General features: G+C 44.7%; 1 long non-coding RNA gene across 11 annotated transcripts in view; it reads left to right on the top strand.

The window, feature by feature from the left end:
- Positions 1-22,301, top strand: part of LOC112424728 (uncharacterized) — a 264,486-nt gene that overhangs the window by 239,345 nt on the left and 2,840 nt on the right. For all 11 annotated transcript variants that reach the window (XR_011613196.1, XR_011613189.1, XR_011613191.1 and 8 more), the window contains 2 exons: positions 17,992-18,589; positions 19,830-19,971. This is a non-coding gene — a long non-coding RNA (uncharacterized lncRNA). The remainder of the gene's footprint in view (positions 1-17,991; positions 18,590-19,829; positions 19,972-22,301) is intronic.

The following is a 22,301-nucleotide window of genomic DNA, read 5'->3' as shown; positions in this document are numbered from 1 at the left end:
TTTTGGAAATGGACAGACAGAGCAAGGAGACAGAACAAACCTGAATATTTGGTGGCTGCAGCTCTTTTGGTCTTCACAATCCATTAAGTCCTCACCTGGGCAGGTGTCTATCTGTTCCAGGTGGGCAGGTAAGCCTGCTCGCTGGCCATGGAGGCAGGACAGCTCTGGATGGAAAATGAGCCTGTCTTGGAGAGCGACCCCTGGTGGATGGGGGAGCTTTCCTGCACTTCACAAACATTACTAAAGGTGAATCCCATCTTCCTCCTCTCTCTACCTCCTTCTCTCTGGGCTGCTCTCTGTTTCCAGTCATCTAAATAGAAAGGAATCCTTGAAGATACAGTAGCCAAAACATTGTAAGTCCTCTCCTACCCCCTCTCCACTCCCCACACTCACACATCAGATGTGGGTTTCTGAAATATAAATCTAAAATTAATGCACTGAAGCTTGGTTCCTTGGGGGAAAGCTGGAATAACCGGCAAATGTAAAATGTTTTCTTTAAATATCTAAATGAGTGGAAAATAAAACAATATGCTTCCCTAGGAATTACCTGGCCCCTGGTCTTTTCCATAGACATGATACGTCTCCTTATTGTTCCCGAGGGTGAAGCCAGTTGGGAGTATTTTACACTGCAGATCTTGGGTGCTTAGAGGAAGACACCATTAGTTTAATAAGAGAAGGTCCTGAGTCTGAGGGTTCTAAAGGTGGTGCCCGTAGACTCTAGGCAAATTGCTTAGCCGTGGCCTCATGAATATCACATCTTTCTGTAGGTCTGCAAGAGACCTGGCAACACCTCCAGAAATGGCCTCCTTCTCTGGGTAGTACCAGTTAACCTCTAGAATCTAGTATAACTCGAAATCTTTATTGGAATTATCCAAGCCATTACCCTGCTCGCTGTATTAGCTCTGCCCTCGAGCGCTCTTGACTAAGTATCAGGGGAATGAAGAGCTTTGTCAATTGGAACCCAAGCCTCCCGATCTTAATTAGAGATGTGCCAAAGTACCTGAATTTAATGGGGGAGGTTGGCAGACAGTTCTCTCTCCACCCCTCTTGCATTTAATGACTTCATTACTGATTACTGTCCACAGCAATGCAGAAATTAAATATGCTCTGCAGAAAAGCAAAAAGGTTGAAATGCAGTTGCTTTTGCATAGCAAGTCCCACGCCTAGCTTTGCACTGTTTGCAAAATGGGGAGAGCCAAGATGTTAGCATGCCTCCCCCACACATACCCTGCCACAGCTCAGCTCAGCCCCGCAGCCTGGCCTGGCAGGCCCGGGAGGGGCCCATACGGAAGGTGGGGAGAATGAATTATTCATGTGCTCGCTCCCATCCACAGATAATTCAATATTCTGCTCTCAATAATCTTTTCCAGCGTTATCCGTATTCATCCTCTCGTTCTGTAAAGAAGGCTGCTAAGTAATTGTTAAATATCTCTCCTGCTCCCTGAATAAATTGGAGATACAGAAAAATAATAGGGATATGATTGCAGCATATTCATTTGGTCATGTTTGCCCTGATTTAGTGGGGCACAGCAGACAGCCCCAGCATTCCAGAACTATTGCCATGTACAAAGAAGGGTCAAAGTCACACTGTTTTCCAACTATTTTTCTCAGACACTGATGCTCCTTAAAGCTCCCTCATAACCCATCACCCTGTGGTGGGGACACCAAGTCTTAGCATCCAGGTGTCTTTTCCACTGAAGAGACATTCACATGAAAATTCTGACAGTTCTCTTCTTTTATTTAAGCTAAACATTTCCGTTTGAGACAGGAACATTTTAACCATTACATCCATAGGCTTTGTATGGTGAATTTGCAGATTCAGTATTTCCCAGGCCAAGCAACAGTTTGTGCATAAATACAGGTGGAGGAAACTGTGTTTATAACACGTAGAAGGAAGAAATAGCCCTGGGCACTGAGAAGAAAAGGTCAAATGTACCCAGAGCTGCTGCAGAAGACAGAGGTAGAGGAAATGACGGAAATGGTGACCCTATTTGGAGGAAAATCGCCTGGAAAACAAACAGTTGCTTTAGCCTTTACACAGGCAGAAAACTTTCAAGGAGAATGACTTCGGCCCAGGAGGATGGGCTTTGACCTTGTTCCTAAAGGAACCAAACCCTGACTAAACTTGGGGTGGGGGACGGGCTCCAGCATGAGATGCCTGTCTGTGTCATTTTCCCTTTCTCTATGAGCTTGTGAGCCAACCCGGAAGACACTGGGTGCTTTGGAAAAGAGCTCTCTGGGTTTGGGGGATCTGCTAGGGCTTGCAGGTGGAGAATGGGGGGGACCAGCAGTGGGTTAGGGTGAAGATGGCCTCAGAGTGTGGCGGGCTTCTGACAGCGCCCTCCATCCATGTTGGGTCTCCAGTGTCATCAAGGTTGTTTACTGAGCTCCTGCTTGCAGCTGGCCTTGTGCTCTAAAAAATACACTTAGACACTTAACACTTCTCTTACTGAGAGCTTAGTCTATGACAACAGGGTCACAGATATTTATAAGCACATGTATCTATTAAATAAATACCTGCTGAGGCTAGTCTCTCTTACTATCAAATCCTTTCTCTGCCTTTATTCTCCTGCCTTTTTTTTGTCATGTTCAACTGGTCTTTGGTGCAAATTTTCCTGCGTACCATGTGGTGGCGCTGCGCGGTGCTGCTCTGCTTTCTTGGTCCAGGCACCCTCCCTGGCGCTGAAGTACAGGGTGCTTTGATGTGAAGGGTTTTCTCACCAGGGTGATTGTGCCCCCTGTCCAGGCCCCTATGGAACATTTGTCAAAGTCTGGAAACATTTTGGTTGTCACCATGTGGGAGGGATTGCTAGCGCATACAGCGGGCAGAGCCCTGGGCTGCACCATGGGTGCATGGACACTGTGTGTGCACAGCAGAGCATCCCCTCCCCAAGAATCTTCCAGTCCCAGAAGTCAGCAGTGTGGTGGCCTAGATGCCCTCATTGATAACGGGGCTGCCCCTTCAGGTGTTGCTGGGTTGAAGACCCGGCCTGTCACTTGCCAGTAGCAGGTTATTTAACTTCTATGTGACTTCTTGCCTCATCTGAAAAACACATACCTCAGGCTCCTCCTCATGGTTTGTGGGAGTTGATGAAATCATGCTTGTGAGTACAGAGCAGAGATATTATTCCTGGATCCTGTAAACATGCAGGCCCAGCTGGCATCGTTGTGGTTCTTATTTGGCTTTTAAACATCCAAGCTGTACCTGCTTCAATATAACCTCTCTCTGCTGCTTGTTGCCTCCTCTGCTCAAGAACCCTCAGTGGCTCCCCACTCTACCCACTTGCAATGGGCACCACTTCCTGTTTGCCGGGGAAAGCGCCCCGTAGTTTGGCCCTCACTGCCCATTGTTTGATGCTTCTGAGCCAACTGTCAGCTGCTCCACTTCCTCCAAGGAAGTTGCCAATGCTTCAGAACTTCTGTTGGTCTCAGGCAGTATTGGGGGACCTGGCATCAGCGGGGAGGCCTTTGCTCATTTCTCTCCTGGGTCTACACAGCCCCACCTGACCACCACAGCGAGCCTTGCCTCTTCTCGGATCTGTGTTCCCGGGTGGGGTGGGGTGTGGTGCATGGAGGGCCCCTCCTTCACTCCCCTGAGTCCTTCCCTGATGGAGACAGCTGCTTCTCTCCTTGTGGACATACACCCCGGCAGGGGCGGCGGGGGGCGGTTTAAGGAACAGCTTATCAAGTGATACTGGTGACTCTCAGGAGGTCTGGTATTGCCACGTACTTGGAAATGAGCTACAGGGCAGAGAAACAGCCTCTGTTATCTGACACTCAGAATCTGCTTAAAAGGCTGCCTGTTCCCAAAGACTTCCCCCTTGTGCAGCTGTCCTTTCATCTGCTGCAACTAAGGGGCCTGCCATGCCTCTGCTACCTTCCCGGTGACCGGGAAGTGGGGCTCTGGGTGGTGGAGCCCAGCCCCAGCCCATCAGAGTCCCCAGCTCTTCCTCTGGTTAATTCTGTCAGGTCCTTTGTCTTGGGTCACCCGTCAGCTCCTTCCATGGGCCTTACCTGAGCATCTGACAAAAAGGCACCTTTTCCCAGTCACTCCGCATCATGTTACCTGGTTCTGGTTTCTCTATACTGTTGTCACCATCTGAGACGAGCTCACTGATTCGTCCCCTTGTGATTCCTGTGAGCTCTGCATGGGGACAGGACGATTTCTATTTGATTTATTCATCAGAGTATCCAAAGGGCTCTGCTGAGGACCTGGCATGCCGCAGGTGCTCAATAAGTACACAGTGAATTCACCTGAACATGGCAAAGGCTCTCCTCCTGCCCCACGGAGAGGGAAGAGATGGTGGAAAGTGAGATGGAGCAGGGGAAAGGCTGGGCTCTTGACCTCATCTCTGTTCATGAAGGACCCCCATGATTGAGGCTGGGACCAGGGCAGGCTGTCATGGGTGTGGCGTGGTGACACCCACAAGGTTGATGGATTCTTCTCAGATTCTGCAGCGCCAAGGTCTCTGTCGAAGGTTACACTAGTATTCTGAGGGATGGGAGTCATTCTTAACTAGACAGGTGTGCCCATCATTCCATGGCTCTGGGTGAACATTTGCTGTGTTCAGGAGTCTGGACCACAGGTCACAAGGAGTAGCAATGCTGCCACCAGACATGGCTGGGAAAACAGTGGTCAAACATGTCTATGGAAACTGGCAAAGGGCATAGACTGTGGGCATGAAAGGTGAAAGATTACCCCAGGCCCCCACTCCATGTGGACGTCCAAGCCACAGCTCCTCCATGTGTTGTGAGAAAGAACCCCTGTCATTTCAATCCACAAGGTGGGTTGTGAGTAGCCTGTGGGGTCTCAGCACCGGTAAGAACCTCAGTCTTCATTCCCTGCTTCTGCACAACCTCAGCCCCTGCACCTTGTACCTTGCTTCTTAACTGGCCTTTGGTGCAAACTAATAATCCCACCTGTGTCCTGTCTGACCAGAGCCCAGTGACCCAGCAGGTGCCCAGTCCCTGGAGCCTGCTGTCACATTCTCTAGAAGGCATCCCATTCCTATTGGCTGCCACAGGGTTTGTTTAGAAGAAAACTTGTCCAAGTGGGATTGTGAATGGGCCTCTAATATTGATGCTTCTGAAATGCCATAGCCTTTCTACTCTATTCTTTTTTTTTTTTTTTTTTTTTGAGACGGAGTCTCGCTCTTTGGCCCAGGCTGCAGTGCAATGGCGCGATCTCGGCTTACTGCAAGCTCCGCCTTCGGGGTTCACGCCATTCTCCTGCCTCAGCCTCCCGAGTAGCTGGGACTACAGGCGCCGCCACCACGCCTGGCTAGTTTTTTGTATTTTTAGTAGAGACAGGGTTTCATCGCATTAGCCAGGATGGTCTCGATCTCCTGACCTTGTGACCTGCCCGCCTCGGCCTCCCAAAGTGCTGGGATTACAGGCGTGAGCCACCACGCCTGGCCTACTCTATTTTTAAGTGTGAGTATTGGTGGCATAAGCAGGGTTTAAAATCAAGAGCTAAAGGGTGAAATGTTGGAGCAGGCTGCAGAAAAATCTTAGAATTTGGGCTCACACAGACCGTGTTTGAATCCTGGACCCCCCACTGACCAGCTCTGTGACTTTGGGCAGCTTTCATCACTTCTCTGAGTCCATGTTTTCTACCTATAACATGCAAATAAAACAAGTATTTCACAAGGTCTTAGCTGCAAATTACATGTAGTGTGACTGTGTTTCTGCCTGCCCAAAATTCATTTCTTCTCTGCTAAAAGGGCCCCTCCTTGCTATGAGGAGTACATTTCACTTGGTTCAATATCCTGATCTTCCCCTAGAGATAGGCAGTGACCTGTCTGGACTGAACCAATCAGCTCAGGTATGTACATGTGACTAGGTTGAATCAGTCAGCTCAGGGACACACACGTGACCAGTTCAAACCAAGCAGCTCAGGGGTGTACACATGACCAACCTAAAGCCAATCAGCTTAGAGACATACATATCACAAGACCAAATCAAACAACTCAAAGAGGCACACGTGACCAGGATGAACCAATCAGTGCAGGGATGCCCACATGACTAGACCTCACCAATCAGCTCAGGGATAGGCACATGACCAGGTTGAACCAATCAGCTTAGAGATGTACACATGGCCAGGTCAATCAGGATTCCCCCTAAATTGTCCCCTGGTGACCATCAAGCCTGCTAGGAGGGAGGGCTGGAGCCAGGGATGTTCTTAGAACACATAGACTGGGACCTCCCTGGAATCCCTGAACTTTGCAGATATATAAGCCAGTATATTTCTTCTACCCCATGCTAGTCTGAATTGAGCGTTTCTGCAATTGCAGCCAGGAAAGCATTGTGTAGTGCAGGGCATGGCAGGTGTGCAAGGATGAGAGTGGGCCCAAGGCTCTGGGAGAAGAAATGCCATTTTCTGTTCACTGCACACAGGCATTGGAGCAACTGGTTGGAGGTGGGTTGAATGGCCCTTCACAGTCACTCTTAAGGGCTACCCACTCCTTAAACATCTGGGAGAAACCAAAGGCGCCTCTGCGAATCCTCAGCTCTTAGCCACTTTGTGGGATGCAGACTCTCATCCTTGAAATGGGCGCTGAGCAAAATGTCTTTCCTTAGTGCAGCTTCGAGAGAGATTTCCTTCTCACCTGCTAATTCCCCAGTGGCCAATAGAGGCTAATGAAAATGCGCTTTCGTTCCCAATTCCTCATGTAATTCATTTCTTCTCGGCAATGTAGAGCATGGTATAATATCCATGGATTGTGGGTGAAGAAAAATGTTGCCTTTCCTGAAAAGAGACTTTGATCCTCATATGCGTATGATCAAACCTTGATGTAACTTGAGTCAACATTTTAGGGTCAGAGTGTATTGAGTCCCTAGAAGCCTTGGTCTTGGAGGCAGGAACTGTCTTTCTGATGGGCTACATAAAAGTTAAGCTCGTTAAGGCCCTTGTTAAATAAGTGACAATTGGTAAACTCTCTGAATTTCAGGAGCCTAAGTAAATTGAGTGTGGCACATAAGGGCTCACATGAAGTCTAGTTTCATAGGGCTTGACAGCTGAGCATCACATAAATAGGACTGACAGTACCAAGGCATGAATTATTCCTGCATAATGACGTTCTTCAAGACTAAGACAAAAGCTGTCATTACTTCATTACTCTGCTGTGTCTTATTTATTCGGGGACTGCTCTGTGGAAACCATGAGAAAATATTTTCTTTTTCCCCCGTACAGGATTGCCTCCATCAGGCAAAAATGGCCTGCTTCCAATCAAAGCACTCACAAATCAATTATCCCCAGAGTCATGAAAATTCCTGGAGGTCACTGCAGACTGAGCTGGAGAGGGAAATCTGATTTGTCTCTCCTCGGTTCATTAGCTCGGAGTGTTTGCACCTTCACAGTATCCTTGCTGGAGGGTCTTCAACCTTTTCCAGAGAAGTCACTACTTCTGATTTCCCTGAAGTCTTATGACTGTTGATGAGAAAAGTCAGAGGCCGGCAGGCTGAGGACACCTTCTCTAGGTCATTTCTGGGACCTTCAGAGAGGAGATTCTGGCAGCGAGGACCATCTTGGAGATTTACCTGTTGGTGCAGGTGGTAGCCATCCCTCTGGGGTCCTGGACTCCAGATGTGGTTCCGGGCTCCTTGTTGCTTCCAGTGATCTCAGAGTGTGGAGGGAAGTGGCAGGCATACACCCAGGCTGTGCACTCGCCAGTGAAGCAGATGAAGCACTTTGGGGGAGTGTTTTAGGAAGACCAGTGGACAGCATTTGGGTTTTCTCAGAAGCCTAGTACAGGGCTTAGGAAAACAGGGGCTGCAAGCAAACTGGCTAGGTTCCCACCTCTGCTCCTCACTAACGAGGTGACTTGGCAAGTAACTAGGCTGCCCTGTGTCTCAGTCTCATCTATAAATAAGTTGTTGTGAAGATCAAATAATTTAACACTCATAAGATGCTTAGCATAACACCTGGTACACAGTCAGAAAGGCCAGCCTTTATTTTTATTATTATTTTTTTGAGATGGATTCTCACTCTGTCGTCCAGGCTGGAGTGCAGTGGCTCAATCTTGGCTCACTGCAACCTCCGCCTCCCGGGTTCAAGCGATTCTCCTGTGCCTCCTGAGTAGCTGGAATTACAGGCATGCATCACCATGCCTGGCTAATTTTTTATATTTTTAGTAGAGATGGGGTTTCACCATGTTGACCAGGCTGGTCTTGAACTCCTGACCTCAAGTGATCCACCTGCCTCAGCCTCCCAAAGTGTTGGGATTACAGGCGTGAGCTACCATACCCAGCCAGTATTTATTTTTTAATATGTCATTAGACTGTCATATTGAATTGAAATCTTGACAAAGGAGTATAAAGGAACTAACGTATTAGAAACATATAATTGTTGATAGGCACTTAAAATGAATATACATTGTACCTTCAATAGAAATTCAAGTCCATGGAAAATTGCTATTTGGGCTGGGTGTTGTGGCTCATGCCTGTAATCCCAGCACTTTGGGAGGCCGAGGCAGGTGGATCACAAGGTCAGGAGTTTGAGACCAGCCTTGCCAACATGGTGAAGCCCTGTCTCTAGTAAAAATACAAAAAAAGTTAGCTGGGTGTGGTGGTACATGCCTGTAGTCCCAGCTACTTGAGAGGCGAAGGCAGGAGAATTGCTTGAACCCAGGAGATGGAGGCTGCAGTGAGTCCGGGATTGCACCACTGCGCTCCAGCCTGGGCAAAAGAGCAAAACTCTGTATCCAAAAAAAAAAAAAAAAAAAAAAAATTGTACTCGATGTCCCCACATTTTGCACTACCCTGCATATCTCCAGGAACAATCACTTGCATAAAGTAGGATCCTCCTCATAAGTGATCGCTTGCCCCAGAGCGAGGTATTGCTCAGCAATTCTTAATCCAAACTGGCCCAACCTCTCTCTCATGGAGGTTCCAGAGAGGAAAGGATGAACAAATCTTGCAGATATTTTGCAACTGAGTAGCTTTGTGATCTGTATGTGATCTAATAAACTTGGTGGTTTATCAGAGTCATTGCAGTGACAGAATCTAGAATGCTGGATTTAATGACAACTGTGATAGGGACACAGCACTGATTTCTTTTAGAGACAGGTTCCATAATGCCCCTTGAGGGCTGGCTAGTAATGACATGCAGAATCGGTTTCTCTCTGTTGGAAGGGAGAAGCCTGGAGCACCATTAACTTTTTAAAAAACACTTTTTGAAAATTAATTCAAGATGGATTAGAGACTTAAATGTTAGACCTAAAACCATAAAAACCCTAGAAGAAAACCTAGGTAATACCATTCAAGACATAGGCATGGGCAAGGACTTCATGTCTAAAACACCAAAAGCAACAGCAACAAAAGCCAAAATTGACAAATGGGATCTAATTAAACTAAAGAGCTTCTGCACAGCAAAAGAAACTACCATCAGAGTGAACAGGCAACCTACAGAATGGGAGAAAATTTTTGTAATCTACTCATCTGACAAAGGGCTAATATCCAGAACCTATAAAGAACTCAATCAAATTTACAAGAAAAAAACAACCCCATCAAAAAGTGGGCAAAGGATATGAACAGACACTTCTAAAAAGAAGACATTCATACAGCCAACAGACACATGAAAAAATGCTCATCATCACTGGCCATCAGAGAAATGCAAATCAAAACCACAATGAGATACCATCTCACACCAGTTAGAATGGCAATCATTAAAAAATCAGGAAACAACAGGTGCTGGAGAGGATGTGGAGAAATAGGAACACTTTTACACTGTTGGTGGGACTGTAAACTAGTTCAACCATTATGGAAAACAGTGTGGCGATTCTTCAAGGATCTAGAACTAGAAATACCATTTGACCCAGCCATGCCACTACTGGGGATATACCCAAAGGATTATAAGTCATGCTGCTATAAAGACACATGCACATGTATGTTTATTGAAGCACTATTCACAATAGCAAAGACTTGGAATCAACCCAAATGTCCATCAGTGACAGACTTGATTTAGAAAATGTGGCACATATACACCATGGAATACTATGCAGCCATAAAAAACGATGAGTTCGTGTGCTTTGTAGGGACATGGATGCAGCTGGAAACCATCATTCTCAGCAAACTGTCGCAAGAACAGAAAACCAAACACCGCATGTTCTCACTCATAGGTGGGAACTGAACAATGAGATCACTTGGACACAGGAAGCGGATCATCACACACCGGGTCCTATTGTGTGGAGGGGACAAGGGGGAGGGATAGCATTAGGAGATATACCTAATGTAAATGACGAGTTAATGGGTGCAGCACACCAACATGGCACATGTATACATATGTAACAAACCTGCACGTGTGCACATGTACCCTAGAACTAAAAGTATAAAAAAAACCCCACTTTTCTCAAGAAGCAAGATGCTGGCTGTGGTGCAGTGATGCATGTAAGTTTAGACCTCAGAGATTTAGCCTGATCATGGTTAAAACTTACCTGATTCTCAGTCCTGCTTGGTATGAACTTCACAAAGGTTAGTACCTTAAGAATTGCTGACACATTTATTACAATTTCAAAGCTACAGCTCAAATCCCAGGAACACGGGATTGCAGTGACCTAGATAATTTGGGCTCAGATACCTGCAAGGCATTCCAAAGAGAGAGAGAGAACACCGAAACAAGGGAGAATTGGGAGTGGAAGTGGGTGCTGAAATTCCAATATAAAAATCTACTCCGGCTGAGGAATAAGGTACAATATAAGTGATTTAGGAAAATTATCCCAGACAAATGAGAGGTGAACTTTGGAAGGGGGTAAAAATCAAGATAATAATTTCCGTATTTGCTATTTCTTTTTTACTTTTTGCAGAAGAAATGCAATATAGTCGCTACTCAGGAATTTTGACTGAGGTTGGACATTGTTTAGAAATGGGAACAAGTTTGGGCCGGGCGCGGTGGCTCACGCCTGTAATCCCAGCACTTTGGGAGGCCGAGACGGGCGGATCACGAGGTCAGGAGATCGAGACCAACCTGTCTAACACGGTGAAACCCCGTCTCTACTAAAAAATACAAAAAAAAAAAACTAGCCGGGTGAGGTGGCGGCGCCTGTAGTCCCAGCTACTCAGGGAGGCTGAGGCAGGAGAATGGCGGGAACCCGGGAGGCGGAGCTTGCAGTGAGCTGAGATCCGGCCACTGCATTCCAGCCTGGGCGGCAGAGCGAGACTCCATCTCAAAAAAAAAAAAAAAAAAAAAAAGAAAAAAAAAAAAAAAGAAAGAAATGGGAACAAGTTTGAAGGATAGGATGGAGGGAAGGAAAATATTTTTTATTTCTTCCAATATAGTGGCTTTCACAAAGCTGAAAGTCTTCCCTGGAAGAAGCCCTCAGGGGCCCTTTCCTGAACAGGTAAGAATGGTTTGTAATTAACATATTAATTGCCAGGTGCTTCTGAAATGCTGGAGCATGCTTGAGAAAGGACTTGAGTAGTTCCAGCATTACCTTTTCCAAATTGTTCTTGCCATAAATTGACTCAGCCAACCCTCTTCTTTGTACAAAGGTTAACTTCCCATCCAGCAGGTGTGGGTTATCACAGTCTAAATGTGGTAGTTTCTGTATAATATTTGCCTCTGGGTGCCCCTGTGAAAACAGCTAAAAATAGGGACTTTTGGAGAGAGAAGTCTATCGGGAAAGCTAAGGACTGCAGGTGACCTTGAAGCCATGAGGGTAAGTCCCCGCTTTTTGGAAGAGGCAGCCGGAACCTGTGAGACCGCTACTGAATCTTGGTACGTTATCTATACCGGCATCTAACTGCTGCCAGCCACTAAGAAATGTTTTCTTGCTAAAATTAAAAAAATAAAAATAACATTATCTGCAATAACAATCTACAGTTTACTCAGCCCTTTTGCATATATGATCCTCACACACCCTTTGAGATAAAGAGAACAGATTTTGTTACCTTGAGAAAGGCTGAGTGATGTGGCTGAGGTCTGAGCCAGAATTCAAACTCAGGCCTTCCAGCTCTGTCTAATGCCTAGAATTTCTCTCCTGCGACATCATTTATTCCTGTTTTTTTCTGTCATTTGAGGGGCACTACATCCTGTAGACAATGGTTCTTGCTAGAAAAACCCCCAACATCCAAACTAGAAAAAACAGAAATTAAGAAAGAGAGAGTTCACATAACAGAAGAATGCTTCTGCCTCTTCTCAAAAGAATTGCCATTGAGGTCTTTAAACAAAAGAGCATGTTGTCAGTGTGATTTGGTTAACTGTCACAGAGGATGTCCTTCTCAGAGTATGTCCATTTGGTAGACAGGGACACGTCTGAGAAAGCAAACCCCACCGTCTTCAGAGGACCTCCCCCACACCCTCTTAGCCTTCTCTGCCTGGGCAGCTTGGGCAAGGTGGCTCTGGGGGGTCTCCCCTCATCCTGTGCTTGGTTCCTGGCCTGCCCCCACCGCCGGCTGGGCTTCAGGCATGTGTCCGTGCTCCTCTATGGGGCGTGTTAATAAATGGCATGGTTGGCAAGCCCTAAGGTGGACTCACTGCTCCTTCCTGGCTTTCAGCCACTTTCTTTCAAAAGATCAGACGAAGGTGTTTCTGAAAGTCTGAGCATGAATGAATGCTTCTTGTTGAGCTGTAAACTTCCCTATTGGCTCAGCAGCCCTCTCTTCTTACACAAACACATGCCTGAGTACTTGTGCATGCACACACACACACACACACACACAGGCTTCTCTCAAATAGACATGCATGTGCGCGCACACACACACACACACACAGGCTTCTCTCAAATAGACATGCACATGCACACACACACAGGCTTCTCTCAAATAGACATGCCTGCACGCGTGCACACACACACACACACACCCACCAGCCCATCTTCTTAGTTGCCTGGCTCAATCTGAGACCCTTATGGCGAGTCTTCCTGTCAGCAATACTGCTTGCCACATCGATATTCACCCTCTTGTTCAAATGGATGGTTCCCCCAAGGGTATCCTTCTTTGTTCAATCTATCGTAGTGGTTTCCAACTGCGAGCAATTTTATCCTCTTCCCATGGGATACCTGGCAGTGTCTGGAGACCTGTTTGGCTGTCACAACTGGGAGGGGTGGTGCTGCTGTCATCCGGTGCGTGGGAGTCAGGGATGCCGCTAAACACCCTATAGTGCAGAAGATAGCCTCCCACAGCCAGGTGTCAGTAGTACTGAGGTTGAAAAGCCTTGGTGTCTAGGGGAAGACGACATAAAGATGAAATGGTCAACAACTCATTTTTGTAAGGAACCCTGGCCTAGAAGTTTTGAATAACACTGGGATCTGTCTTTGGAAAACTGGAAAAGGAGAAATATGTCCACACTCACAGAATGATGCCCATGCATCATATAAATCTTGCCTTTTTAGGAACAATGATGACAAGGACAGCAAGGGACATTTTTCCTTTTAATTACAAAGTGTAGCTAGTAAGCACGGCGCCATAACTTCTAAATTACAGTCCTCCACGGGGCTCATTCCCCGAGCAGCCAGGCAGAGGAAGGACACCTGGTCTGATGATGTGCTTATCATGTTTGAGTTACCGGCAAGGAGAATGATCTGGTCTTTGCTGAAACACTTTTCCTCCTGTTATTAAGATATTGCATTGAAAAAAGACACTTGCAGTGTTTGGTGCTATTAATAATTCTCCATTTGTGACATCACCTACATCCCCAGAGAAACAGAGTTTCAATTACTGCATTACAACAAAACTCTTGCAAGATTGGGCTGATAGATGGATATATTAAAATGGAGAGGCTGAGAGTGTCTGCCTATGTAGGGGCTGCGAGGAGGGGCACTGTAATTTAATATCGAGATGGCATTTGAACAGGAAAGCGAAAGCCATCATCAGAAGAAGCAGAAGCGTCTTTGGCTGGTAACAGTATTAAATATAATTTGCCACTGAATGCACCAGCTATATTTAGCTGGATATTGAAAAGGGTAGAAGAAGGATATGTTTAAATAAGGTTTGGGACAGCTTGTCATATACAAACTCATCACTCTTGATGTACACATACCTCTACAAGTTAGGGGCAGAAAGCTTCCATCTAATGATTCCCTTAAATGGTGGTTTCTGCCCCTTTCCTATCTCAGAAATCCTGAACACGGCAGTTCTCATTAACACAGATTTTAATGGGAGATATTTGTCTGCACTGCTCTGTCGTTTCTACTTGCATGAGGCTGCCATTTACAACAACAAGTGTAATAGCATCTTTGAGCTTTTTAATTAAAAATTAATTAGGAGATTTAAGAACAGACTCATTGGGGGTTACTGTACAATAACATGTTTACAAAATTAGGTCTGGGCTTTTTGTTCCAGCTAAGTGTTTCAATCAATTCTGTGTCTATTAAATGTAATTATGTATGATGCTTCCTCAAAATTATAATGTAGCATTTAAAAAGCAGCTGGGAAAAGTCTATAATTTTAAGTTTGGAATTAGGGTAACTATTAAAATGCAAATAAAGGCAACTGTAGTTGGTTGACTGGGGAGTGGGAGGTAACAGTTAAAAACAAAGTTTCAGCCAGAGAGAGTTCATCTAGAATGCTTGGCTGTGGGGTTCACCTTTCTTCTCACTCTTGCTAGATCTTCCCCTGGGGAACGCAAGGGAAGTGAGATTGCGGTGGTACCAAATGATAAGAACCGTAAGCGGAAAGGATTAGTAGTCTTGCACATTTCCTCGCTAGGTATTTAAGCACATATTACTTTTTAATGAGAGGTATTAATTGATTAAATGTTTGCTTTAGATTTTGGTCCTTTAAGCACGTATGTTTCCCAAATACTCTTCAATTTCTCTGTTCAGAAACGGCACTTTTAGATACTTTGGAGACAGGTTCTATATGCGTTTTTTTCAGTGTTCATTTCCTTAATGGGTAATCATTTGATGAGAGAATTTAATGTGTGTGGAGGCAGAGATTTAAGATCTGGAATGTCTGAGTACGTTCTATCCCATTCATTAATGAAGGTCTGTAGCAGTGTCTTCAGTCTGTGCAGCAGGTTGAGTCCCATCTACCCGATAACTTCCTAGACAGAACTGGGTTATATCCACAAATCATATAAAGTAATTAAAAAGCAGTGCTTCTCAAAGAAGAATGCTAGGGTCTGTTCCAGCCAGCTCCCTGCTCCCTACCCTGTGATGGGCACAGAAGAGGTCAATTCACATCTAACTAGAGCAGACTTCAAGAAGCTTGCTGTGGTGGGGCTCCCCAGTGGATGGCAAAATGATAACCAGAGAAGAGTGATCTTTGAGCAACAAAGGAAACAGACAGACCCAGGCTCTTTCTAAGCATACGAGGCACAGAACTTAGACTTCCTGGGGCTGATGGAAGGGCCATTTCAAAATGGTACCCTCTCCTTGCCGATTGGGACCTACAGCCCAATGATGCCTTGTATTTTTAAGTAGAGGGAGAACTCTCTATAGGGATATCCCCTGAACTGTAGTGTGCCAATGTGCTTCTGATTTGCCTGTGTTACTGTAGATCACTTTGTAGACATAATCATGAGGCAGGCACTCTATACACCGAAGAATTCAACTCTTCCCCAGATGTTTCTTTTCCTTTTTGCCATTATCGTTCTCAATGAGAGATGTGTTGTGGGATCTGTAAAGAATGGGGTGTCAATGCCCTAATGCAGCTCCTGGTCATTGGTGTGGCCATGCGTGGCGCAAGAGGCAGCGAGTGTTCATCTTTCCACGGTCCCTCGTGTCTCCACAATGCATACACCCGGAATTCCCCCAAGACAGAGGGAGGGTTCTTGTCTTGCCCCATACCATGACCATGACCCTGACTGACCTAGCTAAGTCCTTTGGAGGGATCATAGTAGGGGAAAAAATACAATATTTCTCTTGCTACGTCTATATAATATTGGTTTGTTTATTTCTTGGAGATGGAGTCTCGTTCTGTCATCCAAGCTGGAATGCAGTGGAGTGATCTCGGCCCACTGCAACCTCAGCCTCCCAGGTTCAAGCAGTTCTCCCACCTCAGCTCCCAAGTAACTGGGATTACAGGCGTCTGCCACCATGCCCGGCTAATTTGTTTTTTCTTTTTTCTTTTTTTTTTTTTTTTTTGCATTTTTAGTAGAGATGGGGTTTCACCAAGTTGGCCAGGTTGGTCTCAAGTTCCTGAGCTCAAGTGATCCTCCCGCTTCAGCCTCCCAAAGTGTTGGATTACAGGTGTGAGCCACCACAACCAGCCAATATAGTATTTGAAGGTTATAAAAATGGTGTAACTTACTGTCACGGCTTTGTGGGAGCTAATTAATTTATTGGAACTATCCTCTTTTGTCTGTTTTCTCAAGAGTAGAGCTAAAAATTTAAATTCAAATTCAAATTTTTATAGCATTTCCCCCACTGTGTTGCTTGACTAGAGGATGTCAATTATGAATTTATATTGATCATATATACCTGAATAGAAGAAGCATTTTTCTACAAATCATCCCTCAGAAAAGGAGAGTACCTTTAGGTTTGCGTTTTTAAATGTTTCTCCTTTCATGTGGCTCTCTTTTTATTTTAAAGAACAATGTTTTGACTCTGGAAGGCACATTTGGCTGAGACAATCTCTTTCAGTTCCACGTTTCGGTGCTTATAGAGGGCACATGTCAAAATTAGGATTCAAATGTTTTCTTAAAGTAATAATTAGCACAGATTTGGTGACTATTCCCTGGGGGCAGGACTTTACATTTCTAAACCTTGAGAGTTATTGCACACGGCTCTGAAGAACCACTTTAAAAAGTGGCATGGCCAGCAGTCCTCTGGAGGTAACTAATGTGCTCCTACAAGAAAAACAAATGAGAAACAAACTCTCCTCGTGTGCTATGAATGAGGACTTGGATTAGGAATCGGTTTCCATTCATACGTGGAGTCAAAAAGTACCTAATCGCAAACACCTGAGATGTAAGACAAGATGGTGTACTGTGGAAAACCACACTGACCATTCACAAAGTAACCCCAGTGATGGCAACAACGTTAAAGACGCAAGAGAAGAGCCTGAGTAAAACTGTCTCATCAGGAATGAGATGGACAAAGCGATGTTTCCAAGTCCATATTTTCTATATCACTCAAGTATGCTGTATGTCCAAACAACTTCAATATTATTAATAGGTGTTATTAATATTAGTTTTTAACCTTTATTTTAAGTTTATGGGTACATGTACAAGTTTGTTACATAGGTAAAATGGTGTCGTGGGGTTTTGTTGTATAGATTATTTCATCACTCAGGTATTAAGCCTAATACCCATTAGTTATTTTTTCCTGATCCTCTCCCTCCTCCCACCCTCTACCCTCCTCCCACCCTCTACCCTCCAACAGGCCCCAGCGTGTGTTGTTCCCTTCTATGTGTCCATGTGTTCTCATTATTTAGCTCCCACTTATAAGTGAGGATATGCAATATTTGGTTTTCTGTTTCTGCATTTGTTTGCTGAGGATAATGGCATCTAACTCCTTCCGTGTTCCTGCAAAGGACATGATCTCATTCTTTTTTCTGGCTGTGTAGTATTCCGTGGTATATACGTGCCACATTTTCTTTATCCAGTCTATCATTGATGGGTATTGAGGTTGATTCTGTGTCTTTGCTATTGTGAATAGTGCTGCAAGGAACATAAGTGTGTGCATGTGTCTTTGTAATAGAACAATTTATATTCCTTTGGGTTCATACTCAGTAATGGGATTACTGGGTTGATAGAATTCTTCATCTTGTCCCAGGAGCTTTCTCCATGGAGGGTGATCAAGGTCTTTTCGAGAGAATTTCAAATAGAGGAAACAGGGAATCACTTTATATCTGAGCACAAGTGTGGGTGTGTTTGTTTTGCTTTTTAAATGTGAAATCAGGATCAGTGATTGGAAATTATTAGTGGAGGTTGAAAGAACTGATCACTGATAAACACCTGCTGCTTGTGTATTGCCAGATAATGCACAAAATTCAGATTTAATCAACAAATCTTTGAGTGTGTGTTAGTGCACTTGTTCTCAATGTCTAATGTACAGCAGAATTGCCTGTGTAGTTTATTAAAAATACAAATTTCTGCTTGTCATATTCCAGCAGCTGGGATGGAATCAAGAGTCTGAATTTTGATCATGCACTCCACTATAGCTGTGATGGTCCCACAAAGGACCGAGGCCGTCCTTTGAGAAACACTGGCCCTGGGGTGAGGAGGGGCCTCACAAGGAAGTAGCCATCATGCTGAGACCTGAAGAAGCATCCAGGCAGGCCATCCATGCATGAAGATGCACATTAAGGAAAAGCATGGACAACAGAATGCCACACAGCAGGGAAAATGGAGGAACTGGATTTATATGTGGAGAGTGAAGAAGTGACTTTGCCCAAAGGGAGATCTGGCCTATGTCCTTGCTACTGGGAGTGATCTCTAGGTTCCTGGAATGTTCTTCCCTCTAGGAGTGTCCAGTGTTTGCAGTCTAAACATGTGATTCATGACGAGGGCTTTGGTACATGCCACAGCAGTCCCAACCTCTGGAGGAATTGGAGAACAAAGAGACCAGCCTGACCTTGCAGGAGAGACAGGAGACCAAGGCCAGCTACACAGACAGAGCCCCCATGAAATCTTGACATCGATGGCTCTGGCAAGCATCCGTGGCTGGCAACATGCTGGAGTGTCCTCATGCATCCAACCTGGGAGGAGGTAACACCAGCCAGGCCTTTGTGGGGATTGATTAATGGGACCAAAAGTTTCCTGGTGGGACCCCTCCTAGACCTGCCCTAGATGTCCCTCTTTTTGTCTGGTTCTAATTTGTGTCATTTTACTGTAATAAAACTGTAATTATAAATATAGCACTTTCCTGGGTTCTGAGAGTCACTCTTGTGAATTATCCATCCTGAGGGGTTGTGGAAACCTCCAATTTTGTAGCCAGATGACCAGAAATGAGAGTGACCCTGCAGACCCCTGGATGTGTGTCAGAAATCTTGGCTGGCTTGGCCATCTGGAGAGCTGAGCCCCTAACCCTGAGTTTGACTAAGTCCTCTGCAATATTTCAACCTGAGTGAGTCTCAGGAACACAGACTACAAGAAAGAAATAAGTTTCACGAAATTGTGATACCACTTACACCAATTTTAAAAAAGGATAAAAGATCCATGTATTGCTTTGTATTGTATATATTAACATATGTACATATAATTCATATGCTAACACTCAACATATATTTACATATGTGTAAAGTGCATAGGTAAACACATATACAATTTATTCATTTATATTTACATACAAAGTTTTAATATGGGTTCAGAATTATACTCACCAATTTCATAATAGTGGCTGCTTCTGGGGTCAGGATAAGAAAGTCAAACGACAAGCTGTTAACGTTTGTTAATTATGGGTGATGATTATTGGATGTTTGCACTGATAGCCTATATGATTTTTGCTATTTAAAGTTAATACTTATTATAATGGAGATGGAGATCGTGGCTTTTTTTTTTTTTTTTTGAGTCAGAGTTTCACTCTTTGTTGCCCAGGCTGCAGTGCAATGGCGTGATCTTGGCTCACTGCAACCTCCGCCTCCCAGGTTCAAGCAATTCTCCAATCTCAGCCTCCTGAAGAGCTGGGATTACAAGTGCCCGCCACCATGCCTGGATAATTTTTGTATTTTTAGTAGAAATGGGGTTTCACCATGTTGGCCAGGCTGGTCTTGAACTCCTGACCTCAGGTGATCCGCCTACTTCGGCTTCCTAAAGTGCTGAGATTACAGGTGTGAGCCACTGCACCCAGCCTTGATAGTGGCATTTTCAATGCACTGTGAGGAGACCTTTGAGGCTGGAGCTTGGGCAGGAATGAGAGAGCCCTGAGGGCAGGGCAGGCAGGGGAGTAGTGGCTAGCTGCATGGATGAGTGGATACACTAGCAAATGTGGATGTTTTTCATGTCCTAGGACCACTTCTCAAAGTACATACACATCAGGAGGGGTTTTCTAACTATTAAGCCTGCAGAAGAAGGAGTCAGGAGTTGCCCATCTTTGGAAGCACCTAGCAGTGGCTGGAGGACCTGGGATGCTCTGAGGGACAGTCAGCCAGGTAGGATGCCTGCCAGGCAGCTGTGAGTCTGAGACTTTACTTCCGCACAGAGCAGATTCCAGAGCCCCCCAAGGAGGAGCAGCTGCATGGCTGCATGGATCTTTCACCTTCTCAGACTGTCCCCTCATGACTTGGGAAGGCATAATTCTTGTGGTTGAACAGGAATGAGGTGAACGACAGAGGCCCCTGAAGCCACCTAAGATTGGAGGGCCCCACCCTCCTGCTGGGAACGTCTATGAGGCCCTTTCCCCATCCTTCCAGTCCTGTTGACTTGTTTCTTGGGTGACTCTGTGGTTTTTTGCCTCAGTCTAATTATGCTCGACAGTGGCACATGTCAGTAAAAACCCCATCTGGCTCTCACATCACAAAAGACTGTATATGCCTTGAAAATTAATTTGTGCTGAGCTGAGCACATGCTGCTAAATCACAGGCCCCCAAAGAGTCAAGGTGACATGGCAGGAACAGGGAAGACCAGCCGTCAGAACCCTCAGCACCACAGGGCTACACTTCACCTTTAGTTGGGAGGAAACTGAAGGCCTGCTTTCTGTTTATCCTGATATTCAGAGGAAATGAGGGAGGTTTGGAAACACACATTGAGACCAACCCTGTGCCAGGCACTGTGTAAGAGGCACTTCCCTCAGAAGGCGTAAATTGCCCAGCAATTTACATTTCATTTCTGCTTGATTTAATTGATGACCCTGTGAAATAGACCACAAGTCACAGATTCACTGTCTAAGAATCTGTAGGCCTTGTGAGCCCCCAAAATGCTTCATGGGACAATGTCAGGCACATGTGGAACTGCCCCTCCCAACTTCAGAACCTCCCTGTGCCTTTCCTGACCTCATAAAATATTTACAGGGGAGAGAAAACCCCTGGCAGGATAAGAAGTTTGTGGAAGCTGGTATTCCAGAATAGAGATAAATATGATGTCACAAAAGGTGTTTTAAATTTTTTTCAGTGAGCGGGTGGGCAGGTGGGTACAGACACGCCCTTACTTTCTGAGTAAATGCTTTTTGAGAATCTGTGATGCCTGATTCCTGAGCTGAACATTAGAGAAACAGTGCTGGTCTAGATATGGGGAAATATATTTCTAAAAGTGTGGAATTGTTCTCGTTTATAAAATGCTCATATCTGATAGTTCAGGATTTTTTGCTTTTTAGGGTTTCACTAAAATTTAAGGTTACTAAGGATAAGAATTCTAGTTAATACATAATTCTGTATACAAAATGTGCCAAAAGATGTGCTATTAGTGAGAGAAAAAGTAATTTTGTGTAATTTAGAAGTTATCTAAAAGTTAATTCAAATTATGGACTTTAAAAAGGGGTTATTTATGAAACAAGGTAGGAAAGAACCAGTAAATAGGGGAGAGAGATGTGAAGAACATTATGTATATGAAGATGTGTTTTTGGTATGAAAGGTTGTAGAGACAATAACTTTGCATGAGAAAGGATCGTGTATGGTAAATGCTTGTCCTAAAGTAAAATGTCTGGTTGTTTAAAACGAGGGATGTTTAGGACAAGTCAGAAAGTCCAAGCATGTCATAGATGGTCTGTGTAAGTAATGAAGAGGACTTGTGTAAGAAAAGTAGAATATACATTTGATAAAAGTCATGGGAATGTGGATTTTTGCCTAAGTTTAGTTAAAGGATTGTTTTAAGTGAGATAGGAAAAATCTAGAGGCTTGAACGAGTTGTGGAAGGTTTATTAAAAATTAATTGTTAAAGAGATTCTGTGTGTGAACACATTGGCTAAACTTAAAGAGGAGGACTGATAATTATTCTTCACCCATATGCTAGCTTGCAAAGGATCCGAGTTTTTGCTAGTACTAGTAGACACCTTTATTGGCTGGATTGAAACTTACCTTACCAGAACAGAGAAGGCTAGTGAAGTTATAAAGGTTCTCTTAAAGGAAATAATCCCCCAGTTTGGGTTACTCTAAAGCCTCCAAAGTGATAACAGGCCGTCTTTTGTCTCCCAAAAAGCTCAAGGGGTTGCTAAGTTTCTCAGAATCAAATACTATTTAAATTCAGCATGGAGACTTCAACCCTCCAGAAAAGTGGAAAGAGCTAATCAAACTCTAAAACAGGTTTTAGCTAAGCTAAGTCAGGAAATATCACAAACTTGGGTCAGCTTATCTGCCCATAGCCCTCTAAAGGACTCATAATTCCCCTAGAGCAAAAATTAGTATGAGCCTACATGAAATGTTATACAGAAGGCCATTTTAAACTAATGATTCATTACTGATCCAGAAATGGCCAGCCTAATAAAATACTTAGTTAACCTAGGACAATTTCAGCAGGCTATATAAAAGTTTGGAACTCAAAGACTCCT

The sequence above is a fragment of the Macaca nemestrina genome, chromosome 15 (genome assembly GCF_043159975.1).
Source record: "Macaca nemestrina isolate mMacNem1 chromosome 15, mMacNem.hap1, whole genome shotgun sequence".
NCBI lineage: Eukaryota > Metazoa > Chordata > Mammalia > Primates > Cercopithecidae > Macaca > Macaca nemestrina.
Note: the sequence above shows the minus strand (reverse complement) of the source record. Positions and strands in the feature narration are given on the sequence as shown.